We start from the raw sequence: 27,639 nt of genomic DNA, 5'->3' as shown, positions 1-27,639 counted from the left end.
AGTTGTGGTGATCAATACGGCCGAGGCTGAGATGTTGTTTCAGGGAGTCCTTGTATCTTTTCTTCGGGGCTCCTCTCATGCGGCAGCCAGTGACAAGTTCACCGTAAAGCATATTGGCAAGGTAAATTGCAATTTTCCTCATAGTTCCTTCCCCAATTCTCCCATTTCTTCCATCCAAAAAGTCCTTCATCCATATTATCAGCTACAGCAAAACTTTATTGTGCATCAGACAAACAGGTGAAGAAACTTTCATCCACCCACTTTCAGTCCCACACTATTCCACGTGTCTTACTTCAGACTCTTGAAGCTCCAGTGTCTCCGAGAAGATCCAGTCCCTCTCTTTCTCATCACCCCTGGTGCTGCAGTCTGCTGACCTACTCCTGCAGCTTCTTAACTTGGTGACACAGATCTTCAATGAGGACGCATCTACTACAGTCTAGAAGACTGTCTCCTGCTGGCCCAGCCTCAATAAGAGGCCCTAGGCATTCCCTACAGGCCAAGACGTGGAGAGCTGCATCCTCCAGGAGCTCTCTCTGGGTCGAGGCCTCTGGCCCTGCTTAAGCAGGAAAAGGTTGGACAAGAAAAATTTCAGATGTCCCTTCCAAACTCAGCTGTTCCGTGATTCTATGGATCTGTTACAGGGAAGTCGCTCCAGTGTCTGCTGGGGACTATATCCTGCCGTGCATCACCACCATTGCTGAGGACATGGATGCGGTTCAGAGCAGAGTTGCTGTGTCCTTCTGCACAAACTGTTAAACAAACTGCTGCATCCATTTGCTCCCTCAGTCACCTCCTTTATGAAATGTTTTCCTGCTTTTGCAATTTATCCTTTCAGTAGTGTTTCTTTTAATAGCAGGAGCTGGACCTTCAGAGACCCCATCCAGCCTAAACCATAGCGTAAGTCGCATATTTGCTCGAACAGGTGATCATATTTTCAACAGACATTGAATTCTGAGTTTATTTAACTCTTCTTCTCCTTCTGCACAAAATGTGGACAAGTCTGTAACACATTGAGTGAGCAACTGGCTGATGGATCAGGCTCAAAGAGTTGTACAAAATGGTGTTACATCAGACTGGTGGCCAGTCAGCAGTGGAGTTCCCCAGGGCTCAGTTTTAGGGCCAGTGCTGTTTATTGCTACAGGAACCAAATGTAAACTAAGTAAGCTTGCTGAAGTTGAATCCTTCAAGAGCAGAGAGGCCTTATAGAGAGATCTGGATGGACTAGAGAACTGGGCAACCAACCGTATGAATTTTAAAAAGAGCACGTGCCAGATTCTTCATCTGGAACAGTGTAATCCTTGTTATACAAACAAATTGTGGGGCAGACAGGCTGGAGAGCAGCCACACAGAAAGAGATCTGGGAATTTTGGTTGATGGCAAGTTGAATGTGAGTCAACACTGTGCCCTGGCCACTGGCCTCCTAGCCAGGGGGGCCAACATTGTCCCAGGGTGCATCAGGCAAAGCATCACCAGCTGGTCAAGGGAGGTGTTTGTCCCCCTCTGCGCTGCACTGGTGCAGCCTCACCTCAAGTCCTGTGTGCAGCTTTGGGTGCTACAATGTAAGAAGGACATCAGACTATGAGAGTGTGTCCAAAGAAGGCAACCAAGATAATGAAAGGTCTTGAGGGCAAGCTTTCAAGGAGTGGCTGAAGTCACTTGGTTTATTCAGTTCTGAGAAAAGAAGGCTGAGAGGTGGCTTCATTGTAGTCTACAACCTCCTCAAAGGTGGCAGTGGAGGGGAAGGTGCTGATCTCCTCTCTCTGGTGACTAGAGATAGAACATGAGGAAATGGAATGAAGCTGTGTCAGGGGAAGTTCAGATTCTTCACTGTGATGGTGATTGGTCATTGGAACAGGCTCCCCAGGGAAGTGGTACAGTACCAAGCCTGTCAGAGTTCAAGGAGCATCTGGATGATGCTCTTAGTCATATGGTGTAATTTTAGGTAGTCATACAAAGAGCAGAGAGTTGGACTAAATGAACTTTATGAGTCTCTTCCAACTTGAGATATTTTATGATCCTTTTCCTAGTCTCTCATTACATACCAGAAACTTTTTTCCTTCTCATCTCCTTTTCCACTCTCCTATTCACTTCCCTGTTGCCCTAACTTCTGCACTGTGTTCAAGGAGCCAGCAATCCTGAACATCCCTGCTCTACTGGGCCTTATGCACAGGGCTTGAGCAGCCCATTTTTTAGTGTGAGGAGCCGCATTAGGAGGGAGCTTGCTGTCCCACACCAGCCTGAGCTGCGCTGGGGTCTGCTAGGGTGGAAATAACCTTCCGACCTGTTGGAAAACTGTCTGCTAGCGGGACACCCCACTCAGATAATCTGTAACTTACAAAATGGTTGAGAAGGGTAACTTCTGTTTGGATCAGGGGGTGGATCACAGCTCTCCTGCCTGGGAGAGAGCTGCCTTTGGAGGAGCGAGTGACCCCTGTCACTGTTACCCCAGGCAGGCGCACGTGTGTGCTGGGCTGCCTGCCCAGAAGGGTCCTTGGGCTGTGCCAGGCTGCACAGGTCCCCTGGTTGTGTAGCCACCTCAGCTGCATCACAGTCACAGAGCTATCTGTGGGCAGCTCCCACACTGTACCGCAAATTTTGCCTCCTACGTGGCCTTGCCTTTATCTAACAGCAAAAAGTTCTGTGATCGTCCTCTGGGAATAGAGTAATTTTCTTGTGAGAAACTCCTATATTAGCTCAAATTATCAAAAGGGGGAGACTGGGAGAATGTCTTTCCATGGACAGGGTCTGCTCTCTGCAGAATTCCTTGGGGAAATCCATGTGGCTCCATCCAATGCTGCATAAGCACAAGAATGCCCAGCATCTGAAGGGATATGAGGTGTACTCACTATATATATATTCCTCTTCTTTTCTTATCTTACAAAATCTGCTATTTTATTAAGCTGTTTAGTTTATGGCCTTTCTTGTTGATATCCATAACGAGCCCTGCTCCGTCTGTCTCCCCCTTTACCTCACCCCCTGCCCAGTGCAGTACAACCTCCTCTGCCTTTTCCCCACTCCAGGTGCCCTATGGTGCTGTAACCCTGCCCCCTTGGCCCACTACATCTCTGCACTATTAGCTCACTTCCCACCTGAGAGCCAGCCTATAGAAAGACTTTGAGGTGCTCATGAAACAGCGTACAGTCCAGGTACCAGGGGCCGAATGACTCTGTCACCTACCTCAGCATGTTTGCACTACATTTACATTTCTCAAACTATAACATGTTCCTTAAATTGTATAAATTAGTTCTGTTTTTACTAAAACAAACAAACAAAAAAACAAACAAAACAAAAAAAAAAGAAAAAAATGAGTGCCACAGAAATTGACAGATGTGCACTGAAGAGTTGCACACATGCCTCATGCAGAAACCAGCTACTGGGAGCTTGGAAACTGTGTATCATTCCCAGCCTATTCATGGTACAGCACATGTGCTTGATAATGCTACCAAGTCACCCAAAAATATATATAGCAAGAAAGCAAGGAAAAGGGGAGCTGCTGACATGACTTCTGCTTGCACACTTTTCTGGTTTTTGTTTAGCTCTTTGTAAGACTGGCTTTAAATTATTCCATTTTCTGTGACCCTTTGCCTATTTTTTTCCCTGACTGTCATTAGTCATTACCTGACTTGTACTGGAAGTGCTTAAGGTCTGGGGAAGCCAAGGCATTTTGTTCAGCTGTTTACACGAGGCTTGTGACAGATGGCAAAACTTTATTCTTAATGAGAAGTTTTTCCACCGCAGTCTCCAGTGAGGGAGTTCTCCCTCTCTGAGCCTGCAGTGAGCCCAAGGTCACTGCTGCAGGACAACCTTAGATGAGTATCAGGGAAAAGCATGAGCCCTAGGGGGGGTCTGTACCAGTCTGCACATGCCATGAACTTAATAGGTAGTGGTATTACCCTGAGGACTGTTCTACCTTTTGAACACCAGGGTGTAATAATAAGGATGGCAAAAAAAGAATAAACCTTTAGCCTTGGGGAAAACTAAAAAAGATGCATTCATGTTGGAGCCAAAAAAAAAAAAAAAGTGTTATTTACTTGGACTTTATTACAGCCTGCATCAAACATTAGTCATCTTTATAGAGTTTTTAGTAGAAGGAATTACTAATTTAATTATAATAAACCAACATTCCTACTTTATAAGACAGTAAAAAACTAACTAAAATATTAGCAGGTAAGCTCTAAAACCATAGAGCCAGCTTCTGGTCATATTTGAATGATATAATCTCTAATAATTCTGTTGTATTTTTCCAGACGTACACCAATGGAATTGTTATCACAACCTTTTCCAAATTCCTGATAAAAGTCATCAATATGAATAGAAATAGAGTTATGATTTCTCTTGTATATTTGTAACTTTCTGTATAAAAATTAATATCTAAACAATATTTTCTGATCCTCTTTTGAATATGTAACATCTGTTAGGAAGTAAACACAGATTTTCTTGTACTGTATAAAAGATTTTGATGTTCTAGAAAATGCTAAGAAAATGTTTTAAACATTATCTTTTTTTTCAAACATGATCCTTCTTTTTCCCCTGAGATCTGTGAATAGAATATGTTTTCCTTCTTGCTATTTCCATCACATACAGGAAAATTATATTTTCTTTAATTTAATCACAGAATCATAGAATGGCTTAGGTTTGGAGGGACATTAACGATCATCCAGTTCCAACCCCCCTGCCATGGACAGGGACAACTTCCACTAGACCAGGTTGCTCAGAGCCCCATCCAGCTTGGCCTTGAACACTCCCAGGGATTCAGAGAATTCCTAGAGTAAATATAACCTCTCTCAAGACATGAAAAACATTACAAGAGTTGTCCAAGGCTGATAAAAATTGTTATACTTCTCTTGGAGCAAATCTTTGATTGTCTGCATCTTCTCAGGATTTGCTCTTCTGAACTGTGATAAAGAAAGTGCAATTTTATTCTTTACTTTACAAACTGTTCACTATGCCCAGTAAACTATGACATGAATCAATTTATTGTAGCCCTAATACATTATAAAAATCGTCTTCTGAATGTTGGAAATTCGTTCAACCTTTTTCAGGACTGCAGCTTAAAAACAACTTGAATAAATTTTAGGTGGGTGTTGATGAAATAGACAAAAAAGGATCCCAGGCCTCTTAGGCAGATTTTTCCCTTTCTGTTGTATTTGTGGTTTTGTTTTTATGGCATAGAAATAGGATGTACCTTCCCTATTTTATCATAGATAATTGCATCCAAATCTTTCCAGATATTAAAAATAGCTCATCTTCATGTATCTTTGTAAAATACCTGGTGGGGATTTTTTCTATTTTCTTCATCGGTATCATTCCACATTCTGTTATTTCTATTTGTCCAGAACTATTCCTTTTTCAAAAGAGATCATTAGATGCAATTTGACAATATGTTGGAAGAAGCTCTGATAAACATAAAAATGACTAATAGGGTTTTTACTGCTATTTCACGTCACTGTTCACGTCCAAGTGAAAACATCAGCCTATATTTTAGGATGCTATCTGTATTAACAGCCTATTGGTTTATTCAAATAATTTTCTCATATAGTAGTTCCCTTTCTTTCATTTCTTTTCAGTTACTTTAAGTTTTACCTTGATTCTTACAAGCACATTATTACATGAATACTTTACTTTTAGTACACAGACATCCTTCTGCTTTTAGCTTGTATATATTTTGTCCTTTCAAAACTTTAGAAATTATTTTTGTGTCTAAGAGACCTAAATATTTTAGCTGTTGTTTTGCTAAGTGATCTGGTTCTTTCTAAATATGACTGAATTCTAAATAAGATTTAGTGGTAAACAAAATATTATACACAGCTACAAAATAGATTAACTGGCAGAATTTAATAATATGGCAATCATTTAGTACTTATATCCATAATAGCCATAAAAGGAGAATCATATTAAAGCTCAAAAATCCTCTTGAACATTGAAGCCAGAGATAATCTGGTTTAGTGTTTACATTTTGGGAAGGCTCCATTGATTTATATCTCATTTGACAAGAAGGTATCTGATAAAGTTTTCATTTCTTTGGCCTCCAAATTCAGGTTAAGCATTGTAAACCAGAGGTGACCTACCTTGCAAAAGTGCTGAATCCCAGCTGGTGTGGACATGAGTTGTTCTCACTCGTAATATTATCCCACTGAAATCCTCATGTTTTGCCCTGTCTGCTCTCTGTTACTTGTGACATGTCTTCTCTTATCACACATTCCTTCTAATTCTCTTCCCCCAAATTTTTAACTCAAACCTGTTTTCTCCTTAAACCCTTTCAACAAAACTGTGTATGCTTGTAAATAATTTTAAATTCCATTCATAATTTTATAAGGCAAGACACTGAATAAAACCTTGACCATGACCTTTTCTTCATATATTATTCCCCCATTTTCCCTATGGTGTAGTATTTCCCCTGTTCCTACCCTATTTAGAGATTTACATTATTATGTTTCTATAATGAGATTTCGCATTTTTATTTTTTCACAGACAATAATTTATTCCAGACAATGAAAGATTTTTATGTCTGAGCAAATATGTGTTTAAGACCATGCCTCAATGCATGACACTTGCTGACGATCCTGCAAATCTGATCGAGTTTGGTCATTTGCAGTTCTAAGTTCTGGTGCTTCAGTTGTCTGTATTTTGGGCCACTATTCATCCTTCTCATCCCCTCCTTTCTGTAGAAAGAGGAATGCAGTGGAAGGTGACTTATTTCTTCTTTCCGTCTTCCCCCACCACATCAATCCAGCCCTACTGTGGAGCCAGGGATACATATGAACCCACAAGACCGAAGGCAAAGTTTAGTATCCAGAACTCAGCTTAAGATGACCGGTTTTGCACTGAATTTCTGAGCAAACACTTCTGTCCTGCCAGCTTTGTGCTAGAGAGCTGTTACCACAGCCAAAGCACAGAGTGGACTAGCACATTTTGTTATTTCCTAAATTGCTGCAACAAGTTTTGCCTGGATTTTTTTATCAATCTCCTCAACCCCTAGAATGAATGGTACAGACAAAACACAATATGAGCAAACAAGGATGCTTCTTATCTCACAGAGACATTATTTTTTTCTGTCATGTTTTCTTTTTCAGCAGCTACATAATGGAACTTTTATCACGAGATATTGCGATATTCCTATATTTACTAAACAACAGAGTTCCTTCAAGGCAAGTACTGTTATGTTTTCAATTAAAGTATGATGTCATACATCTGTTTCCATTTCTATCTTGTTGACAAACAGTGGACGTGAAGAATAGATATTGTATTTTCATCCATTTTGTATTCAATGGTCAGATATTTGAGAACTATTCATAGGTTGGCAGGGCCACTGTATCACAGTACTTATACAGCTTCTCACACATAACATGAATTTGCACAACCACATCTAGCTCTCAAAAGCATATCCATCTTTTCAATGTCATTCGATTTCAAGTAGTCATTGATTTCAGTCATTCTATGTCATTTAAGTAATACCTTTGACCTGATGTTCTGCTCCACTTCTGAGTACTGTGATCCGTTTGATCTCTGTGCAAGTGCCCTCCCAAACAAAGGCAAGTTGGAGATGTAATACTGGTCTTCATTACCGGGAAATCTATTGCTCTGACAGAGAAGTATTTTGGTCCCATTCCCGAGTCCATCATATACTTTTTATATTTAATGTTAGCATCTCTAATAAAAAGCATTGTCCTTATATGAATCATTTTCATGGTACTGAAGAAATGCAGGCTCTCTTTTATTTTTGTTTGGCTATAGATTGGTTTAAAATAAACTTGGTTTGTTTTGCTGAGCGTCATTTATAAAAGCCTGGAAGGAGATAGTGAAGATGCCTGGATGTGATGTGCTCTGAGCCCTCCATCTGCTGATCTGCCCCTGTATAAGCTGCACTACAATATACAGGATGTATGGTGGACTCTTGGTAGCCTCCGGCATAGCTTTTACCACAGTACACTGAGGTTGTAACTTTGCTAATGACAAAAATGAAATTATTTAATCTCCAAAGTAGAAGCTAAGTTCTTTTGATTTTTTTGAATGTAGGACTGTCAGGAGTCCCAGGGACCAGTTGTATAAAAGCAAATCACCCAACACTGTGTGAGATAATCTAGAAAATTTTTCCAGAGCTGCTTCTGTACCATCTACATAGGTTGCTCTCAGCCTCCCACTGCAGGCAGGTCAAAGCCATATATGGCTGATTTTCTTAAAACTTGGCATCTCCTTATTTCTTCCTCTTGTTGAAAAGAGCTTCTGCCTGTGGGTTGCTTTTTGCTATGCTACAAAAGCACATGTATTTTCTGCTAATGAAGTATAGTGATAGCCTTGCTGATCCTTGCACTGATCCTTGATTTTCTTCCTTGTTCTTCATCTGAGGCTGATTTTCAAACCTTTGTGAGAAATGTTAACGAGAAATAATTTTTGCATGGATCATCCTCCCTCCCACTCACAGCAATTGTGATTTTCTCCTGTCACTTGAGGCAACAATATTTCTAAAGGTACATTTCTTATGTGGAAAATTAATGCTTGGAAAAAGGTTTCCTGTCCTATTACTATTTCACAGTTTATCAGGTAGGATCAAGCTAAAATGGCTAATCCTATATCCAGTTTGCAGGCTGTAAACCACATATAATAATCCTATTTTGAAGTCCTGCAGCAGGCATAGGAGGGATTGGATGACTTAGAGGAGTGAAAAAGGCTGGATGAGTATCTGGAAACATTTTCATGGTCAGTCTGCAAAAGATTAAACAGTTTTCCCCAGGGGGAAAAAAAGAGGAATTTTGAGTAACTTGAAACATTGAAAACAAGGTTGGATGCGATAGTTGGTAGAGGAAAACTGTTGTACTAAATAGATAATAAGGAAAAGGGCTTGAGAGTCCTCTCTGATGTTTCATCTCTATGGAAGGGTAATTAGGTATGTGCACAATTACAAAGCAAATGGCATGCATGATGATGTTTTCCTCAGTCACATTTGTTTTTCTCTTCTTCTAATTTGGCTTTAATTAACACTAACACAAGTAAGTTTTTTTTTCTAAATATAAGCAGAGATATGTACTGTGTTAAGGTTTTAAATCACGTTTGTGATGCACTTGGGTAATTTCTATAAGTATCAGGGAGAATACCACTTTTTGTTTTATGTGTATGCAGCTGGAGCAAATGGTACCCAAATATAACACTGATAGTCATGCTTTGTTGCATGTGTGAAATTTAGCAAAGGGAATTAACAACTGAAATGAGCACTCCCACATGAAGGATAGTATTAAACAAATCTAGCTTTAAGTCCTGACCTTCCTACCCATAATTCCTCCCAGGAGACTTTGAAGTCTTATACTAAAAGGCCTATGAAGCTTGGAAACTGAAAGCAGCATTTCATAGGTATTAGCATGATAATTAGGAGTCTGTTTTACATATCATTTTAATTTGAAAGTAAGTAATCAGAATTTAGATGACACTTTGCTTAATTATATTGAGTGTTTGACATGAAAGTAAATTAATAACAAATTGATTTCCACCATCTGCTACTATTAATGCTGGGAAAACCAGAAGAACTTCAAATGCTATATCTTTATCCATTTTTAATATTATTATCCAAAATAGATGTTGCATTTTTGTAAGAAACAGCACAGTGCACTTGATGGAAGAATAAAGAAGGCAAAATAGTTCTCTAGAGACATGAGAGAAAACTTTGGTTCTCTGGCAGCAGAAGACAGTTAGTGTGGGATGTGATTGGGATTGAGCCTGTAGCACCACCACTGCCCACTGCACAAGGCAAATGCAGATTCTGAAATGTTACACGTTCCAAACTGTGTCCTGGAGTATTTTAAGTGTAATTATATGAGAAAGGGAAAGAGTCCCACTACAAATACTCAACCCTCCACAGCATGGAGAGAATAGGAAAGAGAGCACACATGTTTGGATTTGTCATTATTCCTTATAGTTAACCAAGTTTCTATACACTCAGCCTGAGATAACTGTCAAGTGTTAGCATCCCTCAGTTTTACAGTCGGGCTATTAGAGAAACTCTTTGGAAATGTTCTGCCTTTGGCATTGTTATGGGGATTTTTTTAATCTCACAAACAAATTATTTCACAATTTAAATATAGGAACCATTATCACTCTAATATTTTTCTTATGACGAATATGTAATTGCAAATTGCTTTCTCTCCTGAAGAGCTTTCCTCTCCTGAACAGCTTTCTATATAAAGTATACAATCCATATCCAACAAAAAGGAATACAGTGAGAATGAGTTAGGCAGTAAAGGAGTGAAGGTATTTTTAAATGTGAATGTTTACCAGCTTTCACAACGTGATTTGAAAAAAATCTGGACAAAGTCTGTAATATTCCAAAGGCAAACACCATTCCCTATCAAAAGCTGTTGTTGCTATGGGTTATCTCCCACAGTGGGTATACTTAATTTAAAACCTAGAATTATATTGCATCCAGCAAACACATGCTATTACTGTGATCTGATAAAAGCTGGGACAGGCTGTGCTCAATTTCTTGAGGAGTGACAATTTTAAAATATTCATGTCTGTAACACAGAGATCCATGATAGAGGTGGGTCAGGTATGGTACTAGTTCACAGTAGCCTAGGGGTATATCTCTTGAGACTAAGGTACTTTGAGAAGACTTTTTCAAATGCTGTGAGCACTCTAGCAACAGAGCTGTCTTTCCTGATTTTACTAAACAGCATGCAGAACTACTGTGCTTGCACTGTCTTCTTTGCACTGTCTTCTTTACACTGTCTTTGGTTAATGCTTTTCAGACCATTTTAGAGAGCTAGAAGAAATTATTTTAGAGAACTTGGAAAAGAATCTATCCTGAGAAAATAAAAAAGCCCAAATGAAAAAACACCAGCAACTACACCAAAAAGAGCCAGGTTGCACAAAGGCAGAGCTGAGTGTCCTGCAGCCAGCAGTCAGCAAGGCTCTTAGTATCAACAACTTTTAGTGCTTTACAGGACGCTCGTAGAGCAGATTTGGATAATTTTTTGTTGCTCTTGCATGGTGCTAGCTGAGCCTTCTCTCCAAAATTCCCATCCTTGTTGTAAGTGTAAACAGTGTTAGCAATCCACAGAAATTATAGATGTTAAGGGCTGTGATTCCCTAGGATCTCATATGAGCATTTGTTTCTGTCCATAAGAGATTAAAAAAAGAAGAAAAGAAATAAAAATGCTTTTTGCCAAGGAATACAGTGTTACCAGTTCCAGAAAGTGGAAGCAAGGCAATTTTCCCAACATCCTCTGAGACTCCTGAAGCATTATAAAGACATCAGCTTTATGAAGACATCAATAAGAATTGAGAATATCCTTGCAAGGAGCACCCCTCAGGGACCAGCCAAATGCTGTTTGTTGTACCCTATTTTTTCTCCTCACATCAAGAGTGGGGCTCAAGTATCCCTGTTCACCTGAAGGTTTCCTGCCAGTGACACTCACCTGTGAACATCAGCCACCTCAGGCATGCTGGCTGTTCTGGCCATACTGTGAACAGGCTGGTCTTAACAGGGAAGAGTAGAGACAGGATTTCCTTTAAACTTCTATATTTGGAGTTTTTTGCTCACTGTGACAGTCTTTAAACATTTAGACAAGGAATATTTTTGCAAGCTTCTGTACACCCTTCTAAGTGAGTATATTTCCCAAAACATATTGCATCTTGCTAATTATGAAATTTGATCTAGCGTATGAGTATAGACATTTAATATACACACCATCCTCAGAAGGGGATGCCTAATGCCTTTGATTTAAGCGATTTAAGCTACCTGGATTGTAGGTTTTTGTAGGCTTGTGAAAACAAAAACGTCAACATTACAAATGATTCAACATCAGCTAACACCTTGCCAAAAAAATTAATTAAGTCACATAAGTCCAGTGACAAAATTCAGATGATTCCTTTATAGGCAATATCCTTAACATCCATTTTCATTTTCAGACAGTGTTCAGAGAGCTCCTGAGAACAGCTGTGAAATTCAGACCAGTTTACCAATTACTTTCACAAAAGAGTTGTTTTAAATCCATTTTCCCTTGAAGGTCTCAGATCAGGTGAGAGAAAAGTTTGAATGGGGCAACTGGAAATAATGTCTTTGTCTCTTTTTCTCTCCCTTTTTTAACATTTAAATAAATGGATAGTGGTTCTGCTTAAATAGAAAAAATCAAATACTACTCATGAGCTAAATTTTCCTCTCATGAACATCCCACTTCAAATTTTCCAACAAGCCAAAAAACCTAGGGTTTTAATCTATAATTAATTTTTTTCTCAGCCTTACTTTGTAGTCCCTCCCAGATTTCCTTGTTGCTCGCTGACAGAACATCATATTAGGTGAGACGTTGCTGTAGTTCTCATATACACTGTCACATAGAATGACAGGAAGGAGATCAAAGTGCAGAACACTTGGTCAAAAAGCCAAGCATAAAGGTCTGGCCTTCTGAAACAGTCCTCAGGCTTACACTTCCCATGAAACATTAGAAGGAAGAACCTCAAACCCTTGGTTTTAATTTATGACCCTGTGTGTAACAACATTTAGACACTTTTTTATCAGCCCTTCAACGGATCATCCCGAGTTTCCCATCCTAGTGGTGACTTGACTTGTGAAACTCTAAAAGCACAAAAGCCAGATATGGATGTGTAATAATTACAGTTTTACCTGGACAAGTATGTAAGGAAAAATTAATCATATTATCATATCCAGAAAATAAAAACAAACTCCTGCTTTTAACAGAAAAAATAGATTTCTATGCTAGATTCCCGTGAGAAGACTGAGGTTTCCACCACAAAGTGGGAGCAGCAGCTCCTGTGCTTATATAGTAAAATTGCAGTTGGTGTGACATCCCTGGCTGGGCTATGGGCTTTCCCTCTGCCAGAAACATTGCATGTGATAAAAAATTAAGATATGAAATTTAGAGGCTTAGATTTTTTACAAAACCTATTTGGTGTGAAATTCTAGGGGGACAGTATTTGCAAATGATGCTAGAAGTAAGCAGAAATTATTAGCACATCTACTTTGCATCTTTGAAAAGAAACTAGCTTATCTTTTTTCTTCATTAAATACCTAGTAAAAAAAAAAAGGCATAAAAGCATAAGAAAAACTCAAGATGTTTCCAGCCTCTTTTACAAAGTGATTTTAACCACAATAACCTCTGAATTTTTATGACTGGCTGCTTTGACCTCTGTAATCAACAAAGAAACAGTAAAGCAAAAAGAGTTTCTTACTCTCCTGAGTCTGTCTGTACTGAGAATTTAGATTAGCATTCTTACTGGAGCATAAGGTAGACTTGCCTTCTCTTTAACAAAAGAAATAAGGAAAAGATGTACCTGAATTTGGGGTAAGCCTGCAAAATCTTGTTGAGTCAATAGTCATATTAAGAAGCACAGATTCATTTCCTTGGTCGTGATCCTATGAATAAAAGATCAGTCTGTTAGACCTGTATTATACCTATACTTTAAGTATAATACAGGTATGTAGGTATTTATAAAGATTATACACAAGATGGCCATCAAGGGCAAACTTGGCATTTTACTTACTTATTCTCACGTCTAATTATAATGCTGTGACATTCAAATGCAAGTCCTTGAGGGAATATAGCCTCCAAAACACTAAATGTGTTGCTGAAGTGATTTTTAATTACTTAATAGAAATTGCAATGGTCCAGACTCCCAAGACAGATTTTTCTCGTGGTCATATTTGTATGAATCCCAAACTGGAAGCAGAGCTGTTTCTATTAAACTGGTAGTCCTGTGAACAGCAGACCTTAGGAGTCCTGCTTGCTTTCAGAGGGATCTCCCTGCTGAGGTGCAATCAATGCAGACACACTGATGGAAAACTGGGCTCCCTGGCACCTGATAAGATATGAACTCAAGATGTAGCTTTCCTGAAGTTATATCTCTCTCCTTTCTCACCTGCTTTCTTCTAATGCCCAGGAAACTTGCATCTTTGAAACATATGTCTTTTTGTTTTCAAATTTGCTTGAAATATTCTGATGGAGTCCATGGCTGTGACTTGTATTCATAGATTGTTAGAGGGAAACTGAAACACGTACACAAAAAGCAGCATCATGTACTCTGCGTACATTAACTGGAGGCAGTATAGTGTGACACGGACTTTTCTGTCCACACGTCAGCATAAGAGTTAGCTCTTAGGGGCAGGATGTCAATGTATTTGAATGTTCACTGTCTTCAGAGTAGATGTGGTGTTTTGCCCAAGTCAGAGACTTCAATCCTTGTGTTTACAAAGTGCAAACTCATTTAACTCAGTTGATCTGAGAAACAGTCCTGATTAAAAAGACTTTATTAGGGATAGCTGTTCATTATGCATACCCACAGCTTCCCAGAGAAACTCATTCTCGGCATCCTGCTGTGACAGAGATTAGTCATTATGCAGTAAAACTGCACTGCTGGGACCACATTTGCATTATTAAATGAATTAGAGTATTACTTACAAAAAAAGCAGTCCCAGAGCTGTGATCACCAACCCCAAACCTAGGCAAATGTGACCAGCAAATATTACAGGACACTTCTCAGCATTTGGGAAGAGGACTGCATCTGCAGTCATCTGTCACAGTTAATCAGACTTGCACTGGTGTCTACAAAATGCAACAAAAGAGAGGCCTCATAGAAACTTCACATAAATAGCCAAGTACCTGCTATCAAAAGCAAAGCAGCACAAGATACTGCTTATAAAACACTAGAGTAGTGAGATTTTAGTTTTTTCCCCACTGCACTAAGCCTGCAGCACCACTGAAACACACCTACGTCTGACCTTTAGCACAGAACTTTCTTCGAGGCCTGACCCACTGTTGCCCTTACCACCTCGTCATACAACTGCGTACTGTTCAGCCAGCCAGGAGCAACTACCAGCTGAGGTGCAGAAAGGAAAAGCTTTTAAGTGACCATTATACAGGTATCTCCTCTCTGTGAAGTTCCCTCCTCATCTTAGAGCAAGTTTAAGTAGGTATGTGGAAAGCATCTTTTTTAGTTTGAACTGAAGGGAACTAGAAGGACTCACACAGTAAACCTGTGTTTTGGGAGGAGAACACAAAAATGAGCTGAGGCATTTCACCTTCTTGAATGGCTTCTTGACCATCCTAGGACACTTAAGCTTTTCCAGTCTCTTTCAAGACAATTTTAAACTCAACTCTAATAAGGTGATGTGTTTTACTTTGAACCTTTGTGAATTAGGAACCATCACGTTTGGTGCAATTAAAAAATAAAACCTTATTTCTATGAAGCTACAGACTGCCAACTTTTAGCCTCTGTTTCTCCCTGATTTATTCAAGCCACACAGCATGTAGAACATGGGTCATGACCACCTTTAGAAATGTGGGCTGCTCTTGCCTCTGCTCTGAATCACATCCTCAAGCAGTTTTCAAGAGCTAAGCTAGAGCACACTGTGGCTGGATAGTAAATGAGGGCATGTGCTTTTATTTAGGTAAAGGTTTAGCAGTTCAGGCATCATGCGCCATAATTCAGGCAGCCTTGAAAACCATGTGAGGAAAACCAGGAAGGAAAACTGAGCGCAAGCATGTCCTGGCCATCCAAAGTAATGAGAAATGGATGGTGGCCAAATGTAACGAGCTGGTGCATTTTAGAGTACAAATATCAAATTCAGTAACATTCTGGAAAAGATGCCAAAATTGCGCACTCTGGAAGCACACAGTTCCTGTCTGAAATGAAGGCAGCTCTTTACCCCCTGTGGTAGCTATTACTGCAAGCTGTGAGCAAACTGGGGACTTGAACTTGGTTCGTACTTTCAAAATTATCACTGCTATCATAATTCCACAGATCCAAACACAATAAGATATAGATCCTAGCTATTATCAAACTCTTTGGAAAGCAAATAAAAAGGGAAATTACAAGTTTAGAAAAAAAATACATGAGCCTAAACATTTTATTAAACCTATGTCTAAATGCTTGGACTGTGGAGCCTTTAGGCTATTGTGAATCTATTGCAAATCTGTTGTAGGATCCCAGGGGTCCAGTCAGACCAAATAGGATGAACTGACCCATCAGTCCTTCTCCCTCTTCTTCCTCCTAAAAGGAGCAGCCTTCTCTGTCTCTTCCTCCTCCTTTTTTGTCACTGGCATCCTCCTTCTTACTCTTACCCCACTGGTCCCCAGCACCTCCCTCGGCTCCCTTGGTGCTATCGTTCAAGGTGCAGCTCATTTCATGGAAGTGGTAGAAATTAACACAGAAAAAAAAAAGTGAGAGAATTATTTTTTAGAAATAGCAAGCTGAGAAGTCAGCTCAGCCATCTCATTTGATTTTATCTTCAGACCTGCTGAATATAATACAAGCAAACACTGGTTGTTCTTGAAAAAGATAGCTTTTTCAAATATGGCCTTTATTAATCTTGCAAAGTTGTATTAAGGTCCTGGACAACAGAGTCTGACTCAAAATCCCTACAGTTCTCCTGTGCTAATTAGAAGTGGCCTTTCCTTGTACCAGTTCCAAGATGTTGCCTGAACTTTCAAGTGTTTTTGAAGACAGCTGCAATTTCTTACTTGAAATGAAGGCCCAACGGCTTAATATTTAACCTGTAGCTGTTGTCAGCTATTTAACCTTGTCTAGAAGTGAATGGGTAATTCCCCTTTGCTAACAAAAGTGCAAAAAACATCTTAAAATGACCTTGTGCCAAGTTTATGGTGAAAAGCCACATGCCAGGAAAGCCGTACAGCTAGTGTTGACCTTTTGTTCTTGGCCATCTAAAGACATTAAAATCTGACTGAACATAGTTACCCCATCTTAGACTCAAAGTGTAATTTAGTGAACATGTAGGCTTAAATGAGACAAGGGCCAGTGGCAGGGAGGACCAGCCAGGCTGTATGATGATCTCAGAATGATCTGAGTCCTGCTCCTGGCAGCCCTGAAGAAGAGCTGTTCTAATTTTATCTCACTGATTTTTGGCTGGTTTTAACATTTTTGTTATCAGAATAGACTTCTTTATTTGGACAAAGGCTGACTAAGAAGGGGTGCTTTATTCACATTAAGAGACAGTCAGTATTAATGACTCATTAGCATATGATCAGAGAGGGTTTGTAACCCTGCAGGCCTGTGAGCAGGGCTGAGCGAATCAATAGAAGCAGAAAAAACAATGATGAGTTTGCATTTGAAAATTTGTCTTAGGAAAGTAATCCAGATAAGAGGGTCATTAGTTATTAGGAAACTAGACTGGCTAGTGGATATTCCAGTTCAAGGAACGAGTTCATTAAGATTTTTCAAACTGCAGTGTCTTTGCAGTCATATGAAACTGAGACTAAGCTGCTAGCAAAGGGCAAAGGACCTTACTCATGGCCCACGGACCAGTCTGGGGTTCTTGATGGCTTGGAGATGTCAGCCTAGTTACTCACACATCTGAAGGAAACAGAGAATTTGTAAAATGCAGCTCATCAAGCTCTGTTCGCATCCCCAAAGTCTGAAACATGGGGATTCACTCTATCAGGGTGGGAGCTACCTGTTGCAGCCCTGCAAAAGCTGTAAGGGGAAATTTGGTTTTTAGCCCAATGCTCTGCTACAGCCTGTTAGTACTTTTCAGCACAGTCAGGCTCCTCTGGAGAAGAAATCCCACTTCTTATGACCCTTGGTCATGCAGCTCTCCTAGTTTCCACTTGATGCCAACCATGGAAGGCCTTGCTTCTCCAAAGAAAAATCTGTACAGCTCTCTACAGAGAAAATCCCACTGTCTTCTGATTCAGCCATTAAATAGTAGATTTGCTTTAATGTGAAATTGTTCCTGAACGCACATAAACAGACAGGGTTTGAAATTTTGGTGTAGAATTTGTCCTTTGGGCGCAGTTTGTCTCTGCCATAATTATGTTTTGAAATGCTTGATTTCATTGTACTTCTTTCTATAGCTGGACTGAATTAAGACCAAATGAGCTCTTATCCTCTTCTACTATACCCAAGTGGATCTTGCATCCATTGTTACCAGAGTGGTGGCTCTGCATTTTTAAAAAAGAGACGCTACTTTAAATCACCCTGCACATAAGTGATCACCATCACAATCTCTTCAAAAGTTTCCAATAGCCAGAAGCAGGATCACACTGCAAGTTCAATGTCTTCCTTGTCACTCATCCCGGGGAAGGATTACTACAGAAAACAATATCCCACTCAGCACTGTGGGCTGGAAGTCTTGACTCTTTTGCCATGGGCAGCACAAGCTCTCCTGAGCAATAGACCCACCACTGAATTCAGCATTGCCTGTGCAGACAGCCTGGCTGCCTCCCACCACTGCAAGAGAGCTGTAGTGCCTCTGCCCACACAGACACAGCGGGATGGACTGGAAATCACCGGTCACGGTCTATTCCACAGGCACGCTAAACAAACAGAAAATAATAGCTGGGAGTTTTCATCTGCGCATGGGAGATTCAGTGTGGCCTGCTTTGGTTTCAGAGTGTTGGGAGAAATCTGTGTTTTGATTGCTCAGACTTTAGAGCAGCTGCTGTAAACATGACGTGTCTGAATGTTTCTTCTGGGCAAATGCTGGCAACAATGCAGCTCACAAATTCTGTTAAAGCAGATCATCCTCCATCTTCCTGGTCCCTCTTTTTAGGGCTAACTGACAAGTCATTAATCCTTGACAATTTAAGACAGCTATAGGTCTCTTTAATTTGCACCTAGCTTCTTCTAATCCAAACTGATTGTTCCAGAAGCCAAAAATAACTGCTGCACATATCCAGCTGTCCCTTTATTCTATTGGGGGTGGCCTAAATACCAGTGGGGACAACAGCATGATTTTCTGCTAAATACCCATGTCCCATCACATTCCTTCCCCATTGATATGATTTTCTTGAGGTCCATCCCTGGTTTTGAAGTGTGACAGTGGAGAAGGCAAACCAAATCACAGCAGAAGGGAAAATCAAAACTAAAAGGACACAAAGTTGGTGCCAAACTCAGCTATTTACTTAAAGCTTTGCCAAGGAGGGAAACACAAAGATGATAATGATGGTAACATTGCAACCCAGAGGGTAGGGTTTTATGCCATTTCTGGAAGGTCAGCTGTGCTGTAGTTTCCAAGCAAAGACAATGTTTCACAGCAAAGATGAGCAGATGCAAACATACACCGGCAGTGACCCACTTTACAAAACAAAATTTTAATTTGCACGTCTTTTACAAGTTCCCAGCATCCAGTCTGAAAGCATGTGCCTGTAGACATTATGACTTAATCACAGCCTAATTAAAGATGAGTAGTTTCAGTCCTTTGGCCATCTCAAGACTGTAGAACTGTCCTCCCAGTTTACTGCATCCAAAATCCCCTTTTAATTTCAAAACCTATTATGTGAATGCAGGAAGCATGATGACTAAAACAATGAGCTCTGAACACAGGACTTTGCCACCCAAAAGGCATTTCCCTCCGACCTCTAAAAAATAAAAGTCTCCCCAATTCTTTCCTGCCAAGGCAATGTCTACATTAGCAAATTGTGCAATGTGGGTGGAGCGAATCCAACTTTGCAGACTGCAATCTGAGGTTGCAGTATTGATCCAACATTGACACTCAATGTGTTTCAGCTTTTTTCCAGTCACCCGACAGCCAAGACTGGACTAACAGCCCAGTAGTGGCTGGAGCATACTTAGTGCAGTCCTGAAGCATACTGTTTGATGAAACCAAATGTTGGGTTGACTTTCATTATAAAGGAAGGGGTTTCTTTAGTGATCTTCCTTTTTTTTAGGGAGACCTCATCCACCTATGTCAAAGACCTCTCTGTGATGCAAACAAAAGCACAGTAAATGAGCATAATCAGGAGAATCATTTCAAAACTATAATTCTGATCTAACTCCATCGTTAATGGCAACACATTCTGATTGAGCCATCATCTGCCTGGCCTTAGCTAACCAGAGGTAAGTTTTAAGGATGATGTCAAAAGAGGGGCAGCTTCTGATGCACTCAAGTCTGTAAAGGCTGATGAGACCCCATGAGGACCAGCACTCTCTGCTGGCATAAGAATCTTTTTCACCATGGGCACACTCCATCCTTAATTGTAAGGGACATAGATTTTTCATTCACTTCTCAGAAGGATGTGGGGAAGATTGAACCATTTGGAGAAATGCTACTGACATAAGTTTTGCCAGGCAACAGCAACAGATCCAGTCATTGACTATAACCTTTTTTAGGCTGGAGTTCAGCCTTGATGAAATTAAATCTTTTTTAAAAAAATCTAAAGACAAAGCCTAAGAAAAATATGATTTTCTGTTATTCTGTGGCTATCCTGAATTACAGGCTTGAAATATAGTCATGGGTGTGGAATTGTATTTGAGCCATTGGCTATTGAAGTCTGATGTTCCCTCACACTTTTATTTATGTATTTGTAACCCAGTTAGGGAAGTGGCACACAAAAAAAGAAACCTTTCAAAGGCTTCATGTCAAGCTATATGAACAGAAAATACTTAATGTTATTTGAAGTCTAGTATGTTTTATTGCACATTAAGTGAGTACTGTGGGAAGGGCAAAAACATGAAACAAACCAGCACATATGGCTTCTATAATTTTTTTTTATCCCTAAGTAGTAGCTTTGCTAGTGCTGTATGGAAGTTTCATAACAGGCTCAACATCCTATAAATAAAGCAGACCTTCAGCCTCTGGGGGTTTTACTGTGTCACTGATGTTTTCACTCCCACAAACTATCACACTGAACAAATAAAAGTTATAGCCCTTTGAGGGAACTGGAAAGCGAGCTGGGATCCCCTTCTGATTTTAGGAGAAAGACCACTTGAGCATTCCAGAGGCCAGACATCCTCCAAAAAAACCTGACATGGAAATTCCTTCTGTTTTCTGACAACTAGGAACAGTTGAAAGAAGTATGATGAGCGCTCACTCCTAGAGAGGCTTCCAAGTAATTGAATTAAATCCTGAACGCAAATTTTCATATGTTCATTAATAAACTTGGCATGGAAAGGAATTCAGCTGCTGCTGCACTGTAAGATGTTACACTATGTGTCTTCCAGGAAAGCTGTAGTTGATTTCCAATATATTCAGCTAGAATTACCTTCTATAAAAGTTGTGCTATCCTACCTGTTTAAAATGTCACATATAGTCAAATATGATGCCTGTCTATGGACCAGCACTAAAGGTGTGAGTAATTGATTGTGAGTTAGGGTTGGCTATGGCCCTCATATATTACTAATTTATTGAATTATATACCTATATACATGATGATCATGACTTTAGAGATCATTAAAATAACTCATCTGTAAAACAAGAGATACCCCTTCACTGTAGAAGAATTCTGAACCTATCGAAAAAGGTAAGAGCTTTCCAGTTTCTCATGATGGATTGTCAGACACGGGATAAAATGTTAAAAGAGAAAAGCATAAAATCAAATTCCAGCACTTCTGCTAAGTAACAGCTTATTTGGTTGGTAAGAAAAAGGCTGAAGTGACTGCAACATAAGCGATAAAAAGTCTGCCAAGAAAACAAATCATGATAGGGACAGTGGATTATTTAATCTGAAGTGAGTGACTTGTTCTCCTATAACTTGGATGGAAAAGAATATAATACAGTTTAAAAATATAATAACTCTTTCTTTTAAAGTAAAAAATAATTAAAGACTAATTAAAAGGACACACTTTTCTCATTGGCCCATGATAGTTTTGGTAATTGGAATTATATAGTTATCATAGTATTGAATGCAAGCATATTTGCTTCTATCTAACTGCTAAGATCATATGCTGCATAACATAACTCCTGATTTGAAAGTTATGTAACAAAACCTTCTTATCACTCTCATATGCCAAAAAATATCTAGGAACTTCAGGTTATGTTTCATTTTGTCAGCATAATACACAAGTATTCCAAGGCTTATTCACCAAAAATAAGTGCACTTAAAAGGCACTTAAAAGCTTTTCCAGTTTCTATAAGTTGCCTTTGTACAGTAGGTGAAGACTTATCAAATGCAATCTTTAAATTGGTTAAAGATGATCAAGGTGTAGATCATGGCAAACCACTTTTGGTAACTGAATGCTACTTACATTCTTTTATAGTGTGCTAAAAGTCTTTTAATGATGTAATCTTAGAGCAGTTTCATTTTATATGCTGAGGTTTTTGAAATGATGCATTCTCTGCAGAGTTATGACAAAGAACTGATGACAAATTCTTTTGTCATAGCAGTAACTTTTATCTAAGAAAGACATCAGAACAAAGCACAAGGCCTGAGAAGAGCCTGAGTAGCGCACCTCAGCTCTCTGAAACCTGACTTCACAGTTTCGGATCTGTAAACAAATTTTCAGCCACCTCCTGTAGGAAAAGTATCACTTCTCAACATGTCATAAGTAGAACTGAAGAGTTGAAATATGACAAAAGGCCGGAATTGGATTGTTGAATAATAATGTGTGTGAAGAATAACATGTGTTGAGAGATTCAGTAGAGAATTATTTATCTGAGGGAACTGCGAATGTACACCTAAAGCTTACAGAGTTCCTGTTTAAAACATTGTCTGATATTTTTTGCAGTTATCCTCTTTCCTTCCATCTAAAGGTCATCACATCATTTCTGTTGTTCCTTTTAAGTTCAGAGTTTTTAACGCTCACCCAACAGTTCTAACTACACCATCAAATACAGAATCACAGAATCATAAAAGTTGGAAGAGACTTTCAAAATCACCTAGTCCAACCATCAAACCAGCATCACCATAATCATGCCTAAACCATGGCCTCAAGTGCCACATCCAGACACCTCTTGAACACTTCCAGAGACTGTGACTCCGCCACCTCCCTGAGCAACTTATTCCAATGCCTAACTAGTGTTTCAGAGTGGGTTTTTTTTTACTAATATCCAATCTGAACCTCTGCTGGTGCAAATTAAAGCCTTTCCTCAAATACCCACCATGATGAGTTATTATTGCATTCCTGTGTAATCCGATATGGTTTAGGTACTTTGAGAAGAGATTAGAGGTGGCACACAGAAAGGACATATAGGCTCCATCATTGTCTCCCTGCAGTCCTCCTCAATAGCATCATCCACCAAGGGGACTTCAAAAAGTGCAATGATTATTTTTTGCACATCTTTTCCACAGAAAATATGTTGTTTTCTCTCAGCTCAGAGGAATTGCTCTCCAGACACCTCATTACAACAAAGCAGGGAACCTTTTTGTCACTCAGGGATGCTGACTCCATCGCAGACACAGAAAAAGGGGTTTGTCCTAAGAAACTCTTCTCACATATTACAAAAACTTTTAAAAGAGGCATATCAAAGGAAAAGAACATAAGACAGCTGTAAAGAATAATTCTGCAGCTGTTGATCTCAGTTCCCAGCTCTCTACCATTCCCACTACTTCCCAACAGCTGCTGCATAGACCTTATGGCAGATTTCCAAAATCTGAAGCTGCTCTGCCCTATGAGAAAATCACAGTTTCATTCCTATTCCCAGTTTCAGAAGAAAACAGCAGTATGGTCCGGGGGATTTAACCCACAGTCTCCTAAATCCTGAGAAATCTTTCTAAAATCACTTGGAATTTGCCACAGAGGAGGCTGTACGCTAAGTTCAGTGCAACTGCAGTGGCGTAACCCAGAGCAGTGAGGACACGAGGCAATAGTGCAGCTAAAATTGATCAGTTGCAGCGTAAATATTGCACTTCCCATATTCTGAAAGATGGCAGCCCTTCAGACTACTCAAGTTGGAGGCAAAATCTGAATACTGGTCAGCAGCAATGAACAGGGAGTGGAGGACCATTGGAATTCTCTTAGCTGAGCAGTTCCTGCAGGCATCCCAGCTTAATGTACCTCTAGTTCATTAGTACTGGGACAAGAGCAGTAGCAGTCTCATTAGTGATGAGTGATTTAACACTTGCTTTTCCTGGTACTTTGAATAGTTATGTCATCCATTTAACTATCAGCAGTATCAGTCATCAGGGGAAGAGATAACTATCTAAATGCATAAATTATGAGTGCTTGGAAAAAGTTGTGCTTCTCCTAAGTGTCCCAGTGTCTTATTCTCAGAGACCTGTGTTTGAGTCCTCTCTCTGTCATAACAACGCTGAATATCTCATCTTTGGATAGTTTATTTACTCTTTAATCTCCCAAGTATAAAGAGATCAAGATGTTTGTGTTTAATGTAAATGACAACTAGGACTAGATATTCATTGTAATAAAACCTCTGGCCCCTTTACATGATGAGTCTTGGGCCTCTGACAAGGTGAAGAAGCTAATTTTAAAAATATATATGGACTCATTCCCTGGAAATTTGAAATATCTGGTGTCATCTCCAGCAATCTTAGATCGTACCAAGAAGTATTTTTGAAATAAAAAACAAGATAATACCTGGCTGCCTGTTGTAAGGTCTGATTAATTCATATTCTGTTCCCCCCATGCTCTGTTATCCCTTGTACTAAGGGTCTCCTCAGATCCACATAACCACTTACATGGGGTAAATAAAGGGGAATGAGAGCATAGGGAGTGAGTGGAATTTGTTTTGTGGACTTGAGGAGAATAATCTGCCAGTAGCAAATTACGCTGAGATAAAACACCAGGAAATTTCAAGTAATGAAGTGACCAAGTCCAAAATGCCTGGAAAATAAAATGCTGTTGGACACTAGCACATAGAAAAGTGGCAAGAATAGTCAGTGTAAAATTAAACCAATCAACCAATAATCCCCCTAAACATGCAAACAAAGGCAACATTTCTCCCCTAACAAACTGTGCCAGTTTCTAATGTCACGGTTCGTTTTAACCTCTCAAATTTACAGAATAACATACCCTATCAATCAAACTTGAAATCACAAGCTTGTTAAGTAGTAACACACAGCTCAGAGGTAAAATTCTTCAGAATAGGATTTTATTCATATCTATTAAAGCTTTTCTTATTTCATATTGCAGGTTGTGCTCTGTTACTGTGTGAAAAGAAGGATGCACTATCCCCACACCAAAATGCAAATGCTCTGGAATAACACAGAGTCCTAAGTATGCCAGCACAGGAAAATGTAGAAACTGGAAGGCCTTTGGAGAAAATGAAGAAAGCTGTATTGCAAAGAAAAATATTCTGAACACAAAAATTATTGTGATGGGATTCTTTTGCTTATAGCAATGAGAGCACTTTTTTGCCAAGGCAACGATCCTAAATGTTCTGGGCCCCTCGGGGAACTGCTTTATATGGAGTACTGCTAGCTTGCTCCAATAGACAAGGCATGCAGGCTGTCACAGTCACGGATATGAAATTTATCTTTCTATAAATGAATTACAGGCTTAGGAAGCCAGCAAGCATCCAAGCATCAGAAAACAAAACTGGAATATAGATCACCTAAATTTTAATTGACTACTTTGCACAGTGACCTGCCATTTTATTTCAGACTAAGTTCTTACACCATCCCAATCCCTGTGGCATTGGCATAGGACTCACAGGGCAGCTGAGCTGCTCAGAACCCAGAACTTTCACAAATCTGAAATAAATCTTCTGAAACAGCCCTAGCAATTGAGCAATTTGGAAAGCTATTACTGTTGTGCCCCTGTGACCTGTAGAGCTGAAGCCTGAATGAGAGGAAGGTCTTAGGTAGCTGTTTCTAGTAGTATTTATTAAAACTGAGAATTTGCAATTCTTGGGAATTCTACCGTTAAAAAATGGATGATAACCAAAAGCCAAAATACTGTTTTATACTTTTTCAATTAGCAAATTTCAGTTAAGAAATGTAAAATCTCAGAATTTTTTCTTGAAACTAACTTGTCCCTTCTCGTTTCCTTGGTACCTTAGACGTAACTTGTAATCCCATTCTTCTCAGCAGCCTGAACTTTCCAGGTAGGTTGCTTGTGCCATTGCCCATGGCCCCAAGTGCACTGTTATCAGTTCAATGATGGGGGAGACTCCCTGTCTCAGAGTTATTTGAACTAAGAAAAGAAAAGGATTTCAAACTAAGCTGCTTCAATTCAAGTCATCCACCCTTGTAATCTCCTAATGAAATAATGAAATTTTTTTGGCCTAGATATCTTCTATTAAGAAAACGTGTACAATGTTACTACCCTGACCTACACTGAGAAAGAAATGCACTTCTAGATAGGTGTTTCATTATTGGATTTTAACAGGAAAGTAAATCTGATATTTTTCACCTTTTTTCAAAAAGATATCCAAAGGAATGATAGTTTATACTAAGTGATGAAAATCCAATAATTTAAATGTTATCTTTGGACAATAAATCTTTTGTTAAACATTAGTGATTTAGAACAACTCTGACATAGTTCATATTCATATCCATTGCCTATTAATTTTTCTGTTTCCATCCTTCTGTCACATATATTACCCAGTGCAGCTGCCAAGTTCAGCTTATAGTGTGCTCAACTTTCACGAATTTTTCCTTTAATGTTCATGCTGAATTTATAAAGTAGTTTCTAATGAAAATTCCCCATAAGAGAAAAACTTACAAGATATTTTTATGGAGCAGTCATAAGTTTTACAACATAAACTGGGAAGCAGTAGCTGTGAAGTCATTGCCATACCCATAGCATATTAATCATGTGTCCACAATATGCATAAGCTGGAAAAAAGTAGGATTTAAAAAAAAAAAAACTAAAGGAGGTTTTCCCCTTCTCAAGTAACAACACAAATAAGAATAAAATTCTCAGTTTTGAAGACTATCATTGATACCAACTCTTTGTAAAGATAACAGCAATGGAATATTACTGAAATAATTGATTCATTGTTTGTTGACTCTTTTAGTATGTAAACACAAATAGAAAGAAACCATAATACAACGATGGAACTAATAGCAATTTCCACCATGCTTGGAAATCCCCTTCCAAACATATAATAAAGGCACAAAGAGCACTGCCATTAGATCCTTCAGCTAAAAGTCTTTACCTTGAATGTAATAGTTGAGAGGTAGCACAGCATAGGAGAAAATACAGTCTCACGAAAATAAGTTATGGGCCAGCTAGAGATTTATATATTTAAAGCAACACTTCTGAATCCTGAAACTAGCTGTTGCAATAATCCTCGACTAGTTGTTGCAAAAAAAGAAAGCACTAATACACTGGCTTACAGTAAAATATTCTGATTAATGAAGCCATCCATCTTGTACCAGTCTCAGTCTGTCAGTTGGTTGGAAACCCAGTCACACTGGGTTTTGCTGTAGTCTAGTGCTGAGGTGCACTGGCAATGTGTAGATATTTGCTGGAGGGGATTGCTATCACCATTTGATCTGTCCCCAGTTTGACTGAGTATATAAACCAGCAGATAGGAGAGCAGAAAGATAGATCTCACTTGAGAGGACTCCTGAAGGAGCAGGGCAGAAGAAGGAGGGAGCGGGGTAGACTCTTTCCAGGGCAAGAAACTGGAGGACAGTTATGCTGTGTTTGACAGTAGTTTTGTAAGGAGAGTGCTATTCCAGAGAAACACAGGATCTAGGTGTACCTGTAGTACTTTTCCCAGTGCTCCAAGTTTGTGGAAAACAAGAAGAGAGGGATGTAATTTGCAGAGATAGAGGTTCAGCTTAGACTCATAGAATATCTTGAGTTGAAAGGGACCCATAAATATCACTGAGTCCAAGTCCCAAAACTTATCAAACCAGGGATGAAATGAAGAGATCTACTACTGATCTGAATATAGGTTGTATGACCTGGAAGGAGGGCTGACGGTGAAGTTTGTGCTGCAAAGGACCAGTACCACATCAGTAGCTGAACTCATGATGCTTTTCCTGGAAATTAATTACAGCAGAACTGAGAGGGTACCCTTCAATTTAATTTTTTCTGTGAGTGGGTAGGAGA

At 39.4% G+C, this 27,639-nt stretch overlaps 1 long non-coding RNA gene across 1 annotated transcript; it reads left to right on the top strand.

Moving 5' to 3' along the window:
- Positions 1-11,904: 11,904 nt before the first annotated feature.
- On the top strand, positions 11,905-24,941 carry LOC113998263. Its single transcript, XR_003544402.2, has 3 exons — positions 11,905-12,008; positions 19,629-19,797; positions 24,766-24,941. It is a non-coding gene; the product is annotated as an uncharacterized LOC113998263 (long non-coding RNA).
- Positions 24,942-27,639: the final 2,698 nt, after the last annotated feature.

The sequence above is a fragment of the Pipra filicauda genome, unplaced genomic scaffold, assembly GCF_003945595.2.
Source record: "Pipra filicauda isolate LSUMZ 115617 unplaced genomic scaffold, ASM394559v2 scaffold56_size3634133_pilon, whole genome shotgun sequence".
NCBI classification, from domain to species: domain Eukaryota; kingdom Metazoa; phylum Chordata; class Aves; order Passeriformes; family Pipridae; genus Pipra; species Pipra filicauda.
Note: the sequence above shows the minus strand (reverse complement) of the source record. Positions and strands in the feature narration are given on the sequence as shown.